Source organism: Mirounga leonina, unplaced genomic scaffold, assembly GCF_011800145.1.
Source record: "Mirounga leonina isolate KUSES-001 unplaced genomic scaffold, KU_Mleo_1.0 Mir_129, whole genome shotgun sequence".
Lineage (NCBI taxonomy): Eukaryota > Metazoa > Chordata > Mammalia > Carnivora > Phocidae > Mirounga > Mirounga leonina.
Window position 1 is genome coordinate 11,625,727 of NW_023270323.1, and position 15,155 is coordinate 11,640,881.

At 36.3% G+C, this 15,155-nt stretch overlaps 1 long non-coding RNA gene and 1 other non-coding gene across 2 annotated transcripts in view; one reads left to right on the top strand and one right to left on the bottom strand.

The window, feature by feature from the left end:
- Positions 1–15,155, top strand: part of LOC118010367 — a 154,568-nt gene that overhangs the window by 62,987 nt on the left and 76,426 nt on the right. The window lies entirely within an intron of this gene.
- Positions 11,490–11,594, bottom strand: LOC118010912. The gene has a single exon (XR_004679334.1). It is a non-coding gene; the product is annotated as a U6 spliceosomal RNA (small nuclear RNA).

A 15,155-nucleotide genomic window follows, 5' to 3' on the forward strand; every position in this document is an offset into this window, starting at 1 on the left:
TCCTGTGGCTAAATACACATAAATAACCCAAATCTGTGTTTCCAACCCTGACTTCTTTGACCATTCTATCCAGTCCTGTATACATAATTAATATTTCATATACACTCATCCCAAATTTATTATATCCAAAATAAAACTTTTCATTTTCAGCCCCACTCTTAATACCTTCTTCACCTTATTCTTTGTTATTTTAGCAAATGGTATAATTATTCACATAGTTGCTCAAGCTAAAACTTAGGAGTCTTCCACAATGCCTTTATTCTCTCACAGCTCACAGAAAAACCATTGGCAAGTCCTGTTAGATCTAACTGCAAAATATTTCCCACAAATAGGACTTCTTTCTGCCTTGACAGCTACTTCCTCTACTCTAAGGCATCATCATCTTTTTCTAAAAATACTAAAATAAAGAACAGTATAATAATACAACATGGATTACATATTATAATTATATAATGTATTATATATAAAATATATTTGAATGTAATGATAATCTTGGAATATAAGAATGTTATATTTTAGTACAAATAATATGGTTATATATATGTGACTTATATAATGTTATAAACATAAACATGAAAATATAATTTGTCATTATATATTAATATACCCTAGAATATGATTTAATCACACATATATGTATATCATAACATAAATACAATAATTACCTCCTGAAATTTTTCTCTATGCTTCCACTCTTATTCTCTGCTTCTGCCTCTTTATAGTTTATTCTCCATACAGCATCTAGAGTCATTCTTTACAAATAAAAATGTGATCATGTCATCTGCAAAAACCTTTAGTGACTTTCCATCCTCCCAGAAGAAAATCACGCCTCCTTGTGATGTTCAGCAGGCCCCACATGATCTAGTCCTTAGCTGCTTTGGGACTCTGTAACCTTCCCTGTTTCTCTCCACTCCCATGCTAAGGGGGTTCTTGCCTCAGGGCCTTTTCCTTAGATGCTCTCTTTGCCTGAAGCACTCACTTGGATATCCTTAGTGTTCCTTTGTTTCATTCATGGCTGTCCCAATGTCACATCAACACAGAGGCTATCCCTAACTTCTCTGCCTAAAATGGAATCCTTTAGCAGTCTATATCCCCTTGTTTTATTTTATTTTTTTTTAATAGCCTTCATCAGTATACAGCAATATCATGTATATTATTTGATTTTGGGAGTTTATTTTCTGTTGTACAACTAGGGCAGGATCTTTTTTACTTTTATTTTTCACTGCTATATAACATGGTATTTACAGTGGTGCTTGGCACAGAGCAGGTGCTTGATAAATATTTGTAGAATGAATGAATCAAAATCTCTCTTCTGAATTTCCATAGTTTCCTATTTACAGCCTTATCATAGCACTTAAAAAACTGTATTTTAATTGGAAGTAATATCTCACATTCATTGGACTGTGAGCCCCTGGAAGGAAAAGATTATTAACATTCATCTCTGATTTGCCAATGTTCAGAAAAGAACTGGGCACATAGGGGTACTTCATGAAAGTGTATTGAATGAATTAATGAATTAATGATTACTTAGTCTCATTGTTCCCTAAAGAAGCAATTCAGGGAATCCCTGGTGTTTCCCCAAAGCAGTAGGCTAGTAACATTGTTGTGATTAACTATCTTGCACTAGGTAAAATGCACTCCATTTCTGATTTAGAAAATAGTTGAGTGATAATCTAAAACCATATGCGGTTTTAGACTATAATTTTTAATAGTGAAAAGCATGCAAATTTTTCACGACAGAAAATGCAGAATTTAAGACCGTAAGACAACAAATAGAGAGTTTAGGATCTTAGATTTTGCACAGTTTGACACTGGTCATTGTCTAAACAATGCCTTAGTTTATACATGCTGAAGCTGAGGGCCAGAGCTCGGGAGGTGACAAAACTAGAGCTAGAGTTGGGACACCTGGACAGCAGGCCAGTTCTTCCAGTTCTTCCCTCACTGTGCCAGTCTTCCATACCTAACTCAGCTTCCTTGATCTGGGTGATCATGTCTCCAGTGGTAACCTCAGAAACTGTACATAGCCTACCTCTTCATTCTCTTGTGTTTTCTTATATGAGATTTTCTTTTCTGTATATTTAGAAACTTCAGCAATTCAATCCAGTGAATTCTATTTTTATCACAGGAATGTGAACAATGCAGACACGGTAGATCTGATTTTTAGACAAATTTCAAGGTACAGCTTGATTCTAGATATCACTAACATTATTGAAGACCATCCTTAACTTGAATCATTTCTGTTGTGATTATTTCTGATATGACAAAGGGTCACATCACCCTTTAAAAAAAAAGTCACCCTTTAAAAAAAGGTTTAGTTAGATTTGTGCATTAGTATATAATTTGTGGATTAATGGGAGTAATTTTAATGTAAGCATTTGAACAGTGAGAATTGCATTATGCCTGGAATATTTAGGGACAATAAAAATACCTTGACTCTCTTAAGCTTTTTTTAGAACACCTGATGTTTAGAAATGCAGAATAAACCATTACTCACAACTCTTTTCTAAAAGGATGGCAGCGTGTTTCCTATCTGGTAATGAATATTCCTTTTTTTAAATAGGCTTTAACAAAATTTTATTATAGTAGTCCCAGAAATACAATCAATTTACTGATTATAAAGCTATACCATTCATGGTTTTCTTTTTTTAATTTTAAGTTTTTATTTTAATTCCCATTAGTTAACATACAGTGTTATATTAGTTTTAGATGTGTAATATAGTAATTCAGTACTTTCATACGGTGATGAATATTCTTAAAAGTACCATACAGAGAAGGGCAAGAATATATTTAGATTACATGTAGAGTTTATGTGGCCCATTTTTGGTAACAAAACAAAAACAACAAAAAGCGAAAAGTTTGTGGGTAAGACATTTTGATAGAAATAGTTTAAAATTAATAGATACTTAGAAAATTTAACACTAGAATCACCTCTAATGCAATTGCAGTGTTTCTATTTGACTATGACAAGCAGAGGCAACACTTTAAAAAAGTTTTTGTTGATTGATTGTAAAGGGGGAATATTGGATTTATTGGTCTATAATCTTAGAAAATGGACTTCGGTATTTTAAGCCTTTCTTGATGATCTTTCCTTGCCCAGCTAGTAAAGTGCTCCTCCTTTGTCCTACTATAATACCTGGAGCAAATCATACTCTTTTCTTCATTGAATTCAAATGGTGTGTTTACACTCTGGTCTTTCCTGAATGCAGCTGAAGTTCCCTGAAGGCAGATATGATTCTCTATTTCTATTAACAGTGCATTCTACCAAACAGGCTCTAACTCGCTCTCTATCCATCAATTTCCAAATCCTGTGGGTTCAGCCTTTAAATTTCCCTTTCATTAGTCTTTACTGACACCAAGAAGTATCATCAACAAACCAACAGGGTTACTCTGCCTCAGGCTACTCTTAGGTGGAGAGCTGGGAGTGGAGCAGGCTGTAGAGACGAAGACCTCCCTCCCTAACCCATGAGGAGTCCCACACTGCCCTCGTTCAGCTCGGCCTTGAGATTAAGAGCAAGAGCTCCGGAGCCAGGCTGCCTGGATTTGAATCTCTGTTGTGCCGTTTACTAGCCCTGCACTTATTAGCTGTGTGACCTTGGACAAATTTTTTCACTTCTCTCTGCCTCGGTTTCCTCATCTCTAAAATGGGGCTAATCATAGGACTTACCTCATGTGGCTGCTATGAGAATGAAATTAAGTGAGTTAATATATATAAAGCCCTTAGAAAAGTGCCTGGCACAGAGTAAACCCTTCAAGTGTTAGCTGCTGTAGTTATTATTATTCATTACTAGGCAATAATACTGCCTTTTTAGGTAGTCATGGGAGAGAACAATAACAGAATCTCTGTGGGAATAAGTTGTAAGAACACCTCCCCAAAGCCCTTGGTGAGAGCTACTGCTCTAGGCTAGAGAGCCAATGCTGCCCCAAGCACTGGGCAAGCCAGCTTTAGATCCAAAGGGTGGAAGCAATACAGTTATAATTTACTGCTGTACAGATCAAGGGATACAAACTGACAACTGACAGTGATTTGATTTGTTAGCCCATACAGTTCTTTTTTTTTTAAATTGATGTTACATCTTTTTTTTAAATTTTATTTTATTATGTTATGTTAATCACCATACATTACATCATTAGTTTTTGATGTAGTGTTCCATGATTCATTGTTTGCGTATAACACCCAGTGCTCCATTCAGTACGTGCCCTCTTTAATACCCATCACCAGGCTAACCCATCCTCCCACCCCCCTCCCCTCTAGAACCCTCAGTTTGTTTCTCAGAGTCCATAGTCTCTCATGGTTCATCTCCCCCTCTGATTACCCCCTCTTCATTTTTCCCTTCCTACTATTTTCTCTCCCTCTCTTTTTTTAAACATATAATGTATTATTTGTTTCAGAGGTACAGGTCTGTGATTCATCAGTCTTACACAATAGTTCTTTAAAAGTAGATGCAACTATATAGCTTTTAGGCTTCTCTGAAATTCATGCATGAAGTAACACTGAACTTATATAACTGCTTTCTTCAAATAAGCAAATCTCCAAGTTTTAAGTAGGGAACTGTAAAAAAATCTCAGAAGTGCTTTTAGAAGATGCGAATTTTGCCTGAAGAATATCCTTTAAGAGAAGATTCCATGATTTTGGTTAAAAATAGCCTCTCACTGGCTTCCTCTAATGCATTCATTCCTACCTTCCAACTTAAATATCTACAAAAACAGAGGGAAACACACAAAGTCACATCAGGAACAAAAACAAGGACTATTTTTGCTAGATTCCAAGGGACTTTCCGTTGCAAGACCATGGAAACTAGACTGAGAAAAGCAACAGATAGTCTGCATGGCAAGAAAGAAAGAGCAAAAATCTTGCTCTTCTGAAAGTAGGTATGAAGACCTTTTGTTTCTTTGTTACTTCTCACCCTTGGCAGAAATAAAGATCTACCAACTCAAAAACTGGTTTATAATCCTCCTACAGAGTATATGCACTACATTTTTAGGCAGTCAAATGCTCTTATACACCTGTTACCAGTATATTGTTTCTGTATCACCCAGAGGCTGACTGTGTAGAGACTGAATCAGTGAGGAAAATAGCAAGAATAATACAGGTGGTGAATATTAATTTTAAAATTTTAATATTCACTGAGCTCCTGCTATGGCCAGATGGCTGTTCAAAGGACATTTCACTGGAGGTCTTAGTTTGTTTAAGCCTCACAATAACCTATGAGGCAGGTAGTATTACTATTCTATTTACAATTTTCTAGATGAGGGAATAGAGACACAGAGCACTGTGGAGGACAAACTTGAGAAGCACAGCCAAAACAGAGGGAAAGGACAATGAAATGATGATAGCACAGCTGATAAGTGTGGAAACCAGGCAACATAACTCCGACCAAGCATGGAATGGAAATCGTTCAAAGAAGCAAGTGAGAAGAATTGAAGTGAAAGCAATAACCTTCCTGAGGTAATGAATGGTCTGAGGATGCGCAACCCTCTGCTAAGGAAGGGGAGGCAGCTGAGCAAGTGGCTAAGAAGTAGTCTTTCTAGATTCAGGTTCTTTCTCTACCACAAGTTGGGTGACCTTGGCGAATTACTTAATTCTTCTAAACCTCTGTTTCTTCATTTGTAAAATGGGGATAACCATGATAGTATGTTCTTCATATGGTTTTTATAAGGATTAAGTGAGCCTTACATGTAAAGTAGTACATAAAACTGTGACACATAATAAGTGCCTAATAAGTGATAGCTATTTTGTCATCATCATCATTATTGTTGTTATTATTAAATGGGTAAAAAGAAAGGGGAGGAGAATTCATGGTCAAGTAATTGGGGAGGTTCTAATTAACTGGGATTGTTTATGGTATGTTTCCTCATAGCCTTCAAGTAGGGCATTCTCAGATTTATTTAACCACAAAACGTCCTTGCTTTTTATTGTTTCTCACTGAATATAAATAATGTCTTGTGGGATACTGGTGTTTTACAGTCTGCAATATGGAAAATGTTCTTTATTTCACACACATTGTACAGAAGAATAGAAAAACAGTCATGACAATGTCTTTCTTTGATGACCTGTACTGCAAACAACTAATCATCAAAGAAAGTGCTTTTAGCTTTACAAAACATCATGAATACACGTCGTTCTCCATTGTACAAAACCACGTATCTAGGCACTCAAACCTTATGATCACTCAATCTTGTCAATGTCATCAGCTTTAACATTGAAAGTTTTTCAACATTTTTATAGAACGTTGTAAAAAAATGAGTTAAAATTGGCATAGCTCCAGCCTTCTGGGAGATTTATTTTACCATATTTTACCATATTATAATTCCTTCAAGTGTTTGTCGTTCACTGCCTACTGTGTCATGGGAACACTATTCACTTGTGTGTTGGCGTTACATCTTTTTTTTTTTTAAAGATTTTATTTATTTATTTTGAGAGAGAGAGAATGAGAGAGAGAAAGCACATGAGAGGGGGGAGAGTCAGAGGGAGAAGCAGACTCCCCGCCGAGCAGGGAGCCTGATGCGGGACTCGATCCCGGGACTCCAGGATCGTGACCTGAGCCGAAGGCAGTGGCTTAACCAACTGAGCCACCCAGGCGCCCGGCGTTACATCTTTCTAGTGCTCCTTATTTTGGTGTCAGAGTGATAACTGAATGAACATAAAAAAACACATTATTCAGAAGTTTTGTTTTATTTTTTCCTTCCAGCACTGCTGGTAGGTTCTATTAATCAGTTTTTGTTTTATTTGATGTTTCTGTGTCAGATGGCCTACCCTACATGGCTTTCCACAACTGGGCATGGGGTTTATTCAGAGAGAAGTTAATGAGCTTCTGTAGGAATTATTCCCACTGTATCCCTAAGCTGGGTTGGGGAAATACAATTAAGATTAATCAGACTGAGATGCACATCACATGCAATCTGCTGAGGAGATTGCAATGAAAGAAATCTCACCCTTTAATATAGCTAGGTAGGCAGATACAATTCATTACATTTATGCTAATTGTCTTTATTGAAAGAAAAAAATAAGATTTCCTATATCTTTTTTCTTAATTCATGTATAATTGACATCTGACATTATATTAGTTTCAGGTGTACAACATAATGATTCGTATTTGTATACATTGTGAAATGATCACCACAGTAAGTCCAGTTACCATCTGGCACCATACAGAGTTACATTTTTTTTTCTTATGATGAGAACTTTCAAGATCTGCTCTCTTAGCATCTTTCAAATATGCAGTACAATATTATTGACTATAGTCACCATGCTGTGCATTACATCCCCACAACATTTACTGTATAACTGGAAGTTTGCACCTCAACTTGTGTCCTTATGACAAGCAGGAAGTACCGTCAAGAAGCCAAGCACAGAGGTTTAAATTCCCACAGAGCCCGGGAAAGGAATGCCATCCACCCTCCTAGAAGTTCATACTTCAAAGAAATTGCTCTGAGGTCTCTGAGAAATGCATTCCTGGGATGTAGAACCAGTGTGAGGTTTTTAATCTTTTAAAAAATGTATATACATCTCAAAAAGACAGAGAAAGCATTTGATCAAGTTTTCTAAGGTAAATGCTAAAGGGAGGGGGAGGAGTACTCTTCTCTCTGGCACTAGGGAAAAATTAAGTGTTTTTTTTAGAACTGTATTTACTCTTGCAATTTCTCATTTTTGCTACTGCTTTATAGTTGTGCTATAGTTTTTTAATTATCTCCATTTCTGTTTCACCTTTTTCTGAGCAGTTTGCAGGTGCATAAGTATCTAGCAAGTCCATAGTAAAATACAAAACCAAGCAGTTATCAGAATTACAATAGGATGAATTTTATTTATTATTATTATTATTTTTTGTTAACATATAATACATTATTTGTTCCAGGTCTGTGGGTACAGGTCTGTGATTCATCCGTCTTATACAATTCACAGTGCTCACCATAGCACATACCCTCCCCACTGTCCATCACCCAGCCACCCCGTCCCTCCCCCGCCCTCCACTCCAGCAACCCTCAGTTTGTTTCCTGAGGTTGAGAGTCTCCTATGGTTTGTCACCCTCTCTGGTTTCATCTTGTTTCATTTTTCCCTCCCTTCCTCTATGATCCTCTGTCTTATTTTCTCAAATTCCTCATATCAGTGAGATCATATGATAATTGTCTTTCACAATAGGATGAATTTTAAAAATTAATACAATGTTCACAATGAGGGAATATCTTTAAATATATGACACTAATGGTATGATTCTTAATCAGAATTTTTGATTCTTGATTAGCAGTGCATAGCATTGTACATTTTCATTGTACATTACATTCACAAACGCTAGTGGAGACTTTTGCTTGTGCTTTCATATGATTAACTATTTCAGTATTGTTTTGTAGTTTCTAATGAAATCTTATCCAATCCAAGTTTGTAATCTAATAATCTGAATTTTTAATTCAGAGTTTTTCTTATAAGACCTAATGAATTTCTCCTGAGGTCTCATCAATCATATAAGTAATATTGCATTTACGGGGTAATCTAGGCCTTTCAGTAATTATTCCATCTTCCCAAATAATTTTTCCAATATGCAAAACACAAAGATACCCATGGCTGTTCTCTAGTATCAAAGTCTTATTATGAGGCACCACTGAAGGATACAGATTGGACTTCTAGTGTTTAATGTATAATGAGTTGTCTTGAGAGCAAATGCAAACTGGGCCATTTTTTTTGCATCGTTCTAATCAGTAGTTGCATTGTCCATGAAATCTCCATGAATAGTGGACCTCCACCTTTGTTTGCTCTCCATCCTGGGCCTGGAGAGAACTTGCATGATGGACAATTGGGATACGGTGAAATAACTGTGGGTCCTTCCTCAATAAGCCTGCATTCCAATAGGGTTTCCTTTCCCTTCAACTTGTTGTCTCAAACACCAACTCAAGAAACTTCATTCCTTTTTAGTAAAAGTGTAATCTGAGGACAGTGTTTTCAGAAGAAGACTCAGGACACCTCTCCTCACAGACTTAGTGGTATCAGGGCACACACACAGCATGTTTGTGGTTGGCCACAAATAAGAGAACCCAGCATTTACAAACTTGAGCAGCAAGGCAATTTGTTGGAAGGGCATACAATGGCTCACAGAGCAGCAGGAACACTGGAGTTAGGGGGGCATGGGGAAGATGACTAGCAAAAAAGAGGTAGGTAGCTGAGAGCACAGCCTGATTTCCATCTGGGGAGTTTGTCTGGAGTGCTGGGCCTGGGAATTTTTTGCTTGCTTGATTCTGCTAATGCTGCCCCTTCACACATTATACTTTCAGGAGTCAAAATTTCAGTCACAAGTATCTGATCAACTGGAGCCATCCTCCAGTAATGTCAGCTCCATTATAGTAAGAGAGTAAAGGGAGAGAAAGAGTTATCCCTCTTTGCCTTCTAGAGTGGGAGATGTCACTCTGCCTCCAAACTTCTGTCAAATGGTGCTCACTTTATGTACACTGTTCTAAGTGCTTTGCATATATTAATTCATTTATTCTTACAGCAACTCTATGGGGCAGATATTATTTTCCCCATTTGTAAAGGAACTGGGCACAAGAAGTTAATTTATTTAATTTAATTTTTAAATTTAAATTTTATTTTTTAGATGTAGTTTGCCCCAGTCACACAGTAAGTGTTAGAGAGAGAATCTGAAGCTAGGCACTCAGGTTGCCGAATGAGTGCCCTTCTCAGTACTGGTCAGCCTTACCAAAGACATGTGTTCAGAGGTTTTACTATAAAGAAAAGGAAAGAAAGACAGAAAAAGAGAAAATAACAAATCAAATGAACAGCAAAACAACAATCAAATGTTTGATTTGTTTGGTGATAAAATATGTAATTTCGATTTTTCTCTCTCTATTTTTTTTTAAGATTTTATTTATTTATTTGAGAGAGAGAGAATGAGAGACAGAGAGCATGAGAGGGAGGAGGGTCAGAGGGAGAAGCAGACTCCCCGCCGAGCAGGGAGCCCGATGTGGGACTCAATCCCGGGACTCCAGGACCATGACCTGAGCCGAAGGCAGTCGCTTAACCAACTGAGCCACCCAGGCACCCAATTTTTCTCTATATTTTATGTATTGTAAATTCATGTGTTTTTTAAACATGTAATTTTGATATAATGTTATATTTATAGGAGATTTGCAAAGACAGTACAGTTTCCATATGTAGTCTTTACTCAGCTTCCCTGCGGTTAACACTTCACATAGCCATAGAAGAATGAACAAAACAAAGAAATTACCAGTGACCCATCACTATTAACAAACTACAGACTTTAACCAATTTCCTGTTTTTCCACTAATGTCCTTTTTCTGTTCCAAGATCCAGTCCAGGATCCTATATTGCATTTACTTACCATGTATGTCTCCTTACCTCCAATCTGTGCCAGTTCCTTGTGACTTTGATACTTTGAATGAATAATGGTTAAGTATTCTGCAGAACATTCTTCAATTTGGGCTTGTTGATGTTTTCTTACGATTCGATTAAGGTTATGAATTTGGAGGAAGAATGCCCTTTCTGGTGCATTCTATCAGGGAGTTATATAATATCAATATGTTATATTATTAGGATTTTAACATTGATTACTTGGTTATGGTGGCTCTGTTTTATTTTTTAATCATAGTTTTTCTTTACTTTTAATAATATTGCTAAGTTAACATTTCCAATATTTAGTAGATTTTGTTTATTTTTTATTGCAGGTTTTCTTATATTGCAAAACTCATGTGGATTTCTAGACCACGTATAACTAACTAAGACTCTTGCTCTTCAGTAACCAAGTTCTTGTGATTTAGAACATCATCTGTTCCTTAAGCCACACATAACTAAATGCTCCATCTGATGTGTAATAAGCTAAGTGAAAGATGAGCAGTCCACTCTGTCCATGGTCTGGAGTAAACTCTATAGCCAAAGGCAATCCTTATTCTGATACCAAATGTAGTACCACACTAGGGAGTTAGTGAATTATAGTCAATTCTATTTAATGAGTATCCAGGCCATTTCTTTTGCTGTTCTTGAAAGCTACATTTGTTAGTAAGGCCTTGAGGCCAGTTTGCCTATTAGCTTAGGTTTTATGATACTATGTACAGCTCATTTAAAACAATTCTCCATACATAAAATTGTACATCTGTCATTTGATATGTGTAAAATGTGCTAAAATAGTGATGTAGACAAATTATTGTTAAAGAAAACCATTTTGCAGTTGTCCCTGTGTAAGCCCATGATCTTTTGTAATTTGTACACTTTGCTTATAGCTGAAGTACATATTTAAAAACCATTGTGATTTTATACTTTCATGTTTCATATATATATACACAATGAATTTTATATATTTAATATAATTTATTATTATTTAAACTCTTTCTTCCTTATACTAGAGAGCCAATCTGTAAACTGTTCTAATTTTTTGCCACTTTAGGAGTACTATTACATGTTGTTTGTGTGTGTGTGTTTGTTTCCTCTTCAAGATAAATAGTAACATCTGCTCTAGGCCTCCAACAGACAGTGAAAAAAAATGTTTTTGAAAAATATGGAGTGCTTCACAAATTTGCATGTCATCCTTGCTCAGGGGCCATGCTAATCTTCTCTGTTGTTCTAATTTTAGTATATGTGCTGCCAAAGCGAGCATGACAGTGAAAATTTTTAACGTTTGGTAAGCTATTTGTTAAAATGAAATATAAATGGGTGATAATGACAATGTGGCTAAGAATAGAAAAAGAATAAAAGTACATACTCAAGATAGGTTAGTGTTTAGTGTGCTACAGTTCTAGCAATGCTCTTATATTTATTAACTTGGAACATGGTAATCTTGTTATTTAGTACCTCATCCTTGTGTATTTTGCTTTTGCAAAAAGAACTTAGCATTTTAAAAAGTTACCTTCCGCTTAGACATATAGTCACATAATCATTAGTTTTTATCTCAATGCTTAGGCACTTTAAAGAGCATCTTAGTAATCTTAGTATTAAGTTTGTTATATGATTACCTTAAAACAATTTTATTAGTTTTTCACTGCTAAGAGCTAGTATGGAATCCTAGAACCCTGGCTTTTGACCTTAACATTAATATGTGAGAAATCATAAAAATTAAAACAAACAAACAAACCTCAGTTTACTTTCCAGGATAGGCCACAAATGATGTATCTACAAACCAGCTTTTATGGGCACCTGGGTGGCTCAGTTGGTTAAGCAACTGCCTTCGGCTCAGGTCATGATCCTGGAGTCCCGGGATCGAGTCCCGCATTGGGCTCCCTGCTCAGCGAGGAGCCTGCTTCTCCCTCTGACCCTCCCCCCTCTCATGTACTCTCTCTCATTCTCGCTCTCTCAAATAAATAAATAAATCTTTAAAAAACAAAACAAAACAAAACAAAAACCCAGCTTTTCCCTTTTTATTTTATTTTTTGTTTGTTTTCAGGTGAGTGCGGGGAAGTGGGAGAAACCATTTGGCAGCAGCAAGCAGGATATGAAATTAGAAATTAAATATTTCCATAGATCCTTTCAGGTTTCTGGGCAGCTCAAAGGGCTCTTACTCACAGAGAGCATGCATTGGTGGTGTGCCGGAGCTGGTATGTACCTGCTTGCAGGAACCAGTTGTTAAATTCTAAGGAGTTTTGTCACCCAGTTATTAAACATAGCCATTATTCAAAATCTAAATGTATAAAGTCGCAATTAAATACTATTAAAGAAAAAGGTAATAAAAACTCAAAACTCATCATTTCCTAATTTTTAAGTTATGCTTGAGTATTGTTAATTATTTAATTTATGCTTTTGAAGTTATTTATATCTGTATCTTTGAAATATTCACAACGATGTGCCAATGCCCACCACTTCCAATTCTGTGCATAGAGACTTCATGTTGGTGGCTTGATAAGCTTATGAGTAACATTATGAGTATGTATTCTCTCTTAAAGAAAATAAAATTAAATATGGTGGGAGACCATGTGATTTAAAATCACTATTCTCCGATCATTACTGACTTTCTGTCAGTCAGACACACTACTCTCCTATTCCTCAGGGTATTTGAGTTTGCTGCTGTATTCCCTCTGCTTTCCCCTCCACTGTACACTTGGATATCTTTTTTCCCATCAGAGTTTAGAAAACCCTTGTCTGATTATCCTATTTAAGATAGCCCACCCTGTCCTGCCTATTCCCTCACCTGACACATTTGCCATTCCTTCACATGGTCTTTCTTTTCCTTAGAGCCCTTACTACTCATTGAAAGTATATGGTTTATTTGTTTATATGTTTACTGTCTTTCTTCCTTACTATGATATAAACTCCCCAAGGGGAGGAATCTTCTATTATCTTTTTATTTCTGGTTTTTCAATGCCTAAAAGAGGGCTAGGCACACAGTAGATGGCCAGTATATTTCTGTTTAAAAAATGATTTAATATTTGAATAGACAATATCGATGAAAGTCATCTAATTTAAAATAGAGGTTTAGAGATAGTTAAAGTAATATTTGAATATGAGATAAAATGAAATTAGACTACTACCACTTGACAAAAAAGAGGCTCCAATTACTGAGATAAGCTCTTACAAAGAAGACACTTTTTGGGGTGCCTGGGTGGCTCAGTTGTTAAGCGTCTGCCTTCGGCTCAGGTCATGATCCCAGGGTCCTGGGATCGAGCCCCACGTCGGGCTCCCTGCTCGGGAGTCTGCTTCTCCCTCTTCCTCTGCCTGCCACTCTTTCTCTCTTTCTCTCTTTCTCTCTGTGTCAGATAAATAAATAAAATCTTAAAAAAGAAGAAGCTGACATGGGGTTTGATCTCACAACCCTGAGACATGACCTGAGCTGAAATCAAGAGTCAGATGCTTAACCAACTGAGCCAGCCAGGTGCCCCTCACTGTTACATACTTATTGAAGAGCTATACATATATAGCTTATAGGCTTGCTTGACTTTGAAGTCAAATATACTAGATATATTTAATCACCCCCAGATCAAATAGGAATAAAGTGTTAAAAAAACCCACTTTTTTTTTGAGGGGGGTGCCATTTATATACATAAAAAGATACTGAATTTTTGCTAAATTTCCTGAGGGATGGAATTTGGGAGTAGATTATGTCAAAATTCTAGTTAGAGATGGGATTTGTACATTACATTAATTATTCTGTGCTTTTCTGTGGAAATAATCCCTCTCAAGCAACATAATTTACAAGAATAAGGGAGAGGGTTTTATTTTAAGCAACAGCGGCATATTCAGATTTTTTTGTGGCAGTCCTCCAGCCACAGAAGCTAGCTGTCAAGAACTACTTTCTTTCTCAGAAGGCTTCTGTAAAGTGGAAGCTGAGGCTGCAGTTCTATTCCAAGCCAAACTTTGTACAATATGAGCAAATGAAATGCAAAAGAATATTTTCAGGGACTGATGAGGGTAGCTATTTTTAATATTTAAGAGCCTAGTCAAATTTATTGCTGCTTTTTAAAAAGTGTGATCAGGATGGATAGATTATCTGTAATCCATAAAATACCGAAATGTATGGTTCATAAACTGAGGAGTAAAGGGTAACAAGGATATTGCTTAAAGGGAGTAATGTGGAGGTTGGCATATATTTGGGGGAAAACACATTTATTTGTTATTTCATTCATTTTTTCCACAGATAGTTTTTAAGCATTAATTATGTGTTAGGCATTGTTTTAGGTGCTGGGAATACATGAGAGAAATACTTTCCATCTTTAAACAGTCTAATAGGGGAATAAAAACAAGGAAACAGGTTATTGCAACACAGTGTGGTAAGTGGTAGGATGAGAATGTTCAAGGCTTTTTAAGAGCACATGAAAGAGACAACTAACTCAGATTTATGACGTTTGAGAAGTTGATCATATGATCTTGATTCACCTTGTGGGTTAAGAAGTCTCTGACTAGTATGCAAGGAATGAATTGAAGACAATGATGTGCTAACAAAAGTTTAAAAACTGGCTCTTCAGAGGAACAAACCCCTCAGTTTTGTGCCATTTGCCCATTTCTGTGGTGTAAATATTTCCACTATGCTGACTTTAAAGTTACCAAGCCAGTAGACATGGTATGTTTGAAGTTATAAGAGAAAGAGAATAAATGACAGAAGAAGGCTCCTGGAAAATGAGCTAAAGATAGGTTCAAGATGAAAGGAGGATGAATGGGTCCTCAACTAACCAAAGGGAATAAAAATAAGGGTGTGGATCCAGGTATATTTTTTGTGGTTTATAGTTAGTGT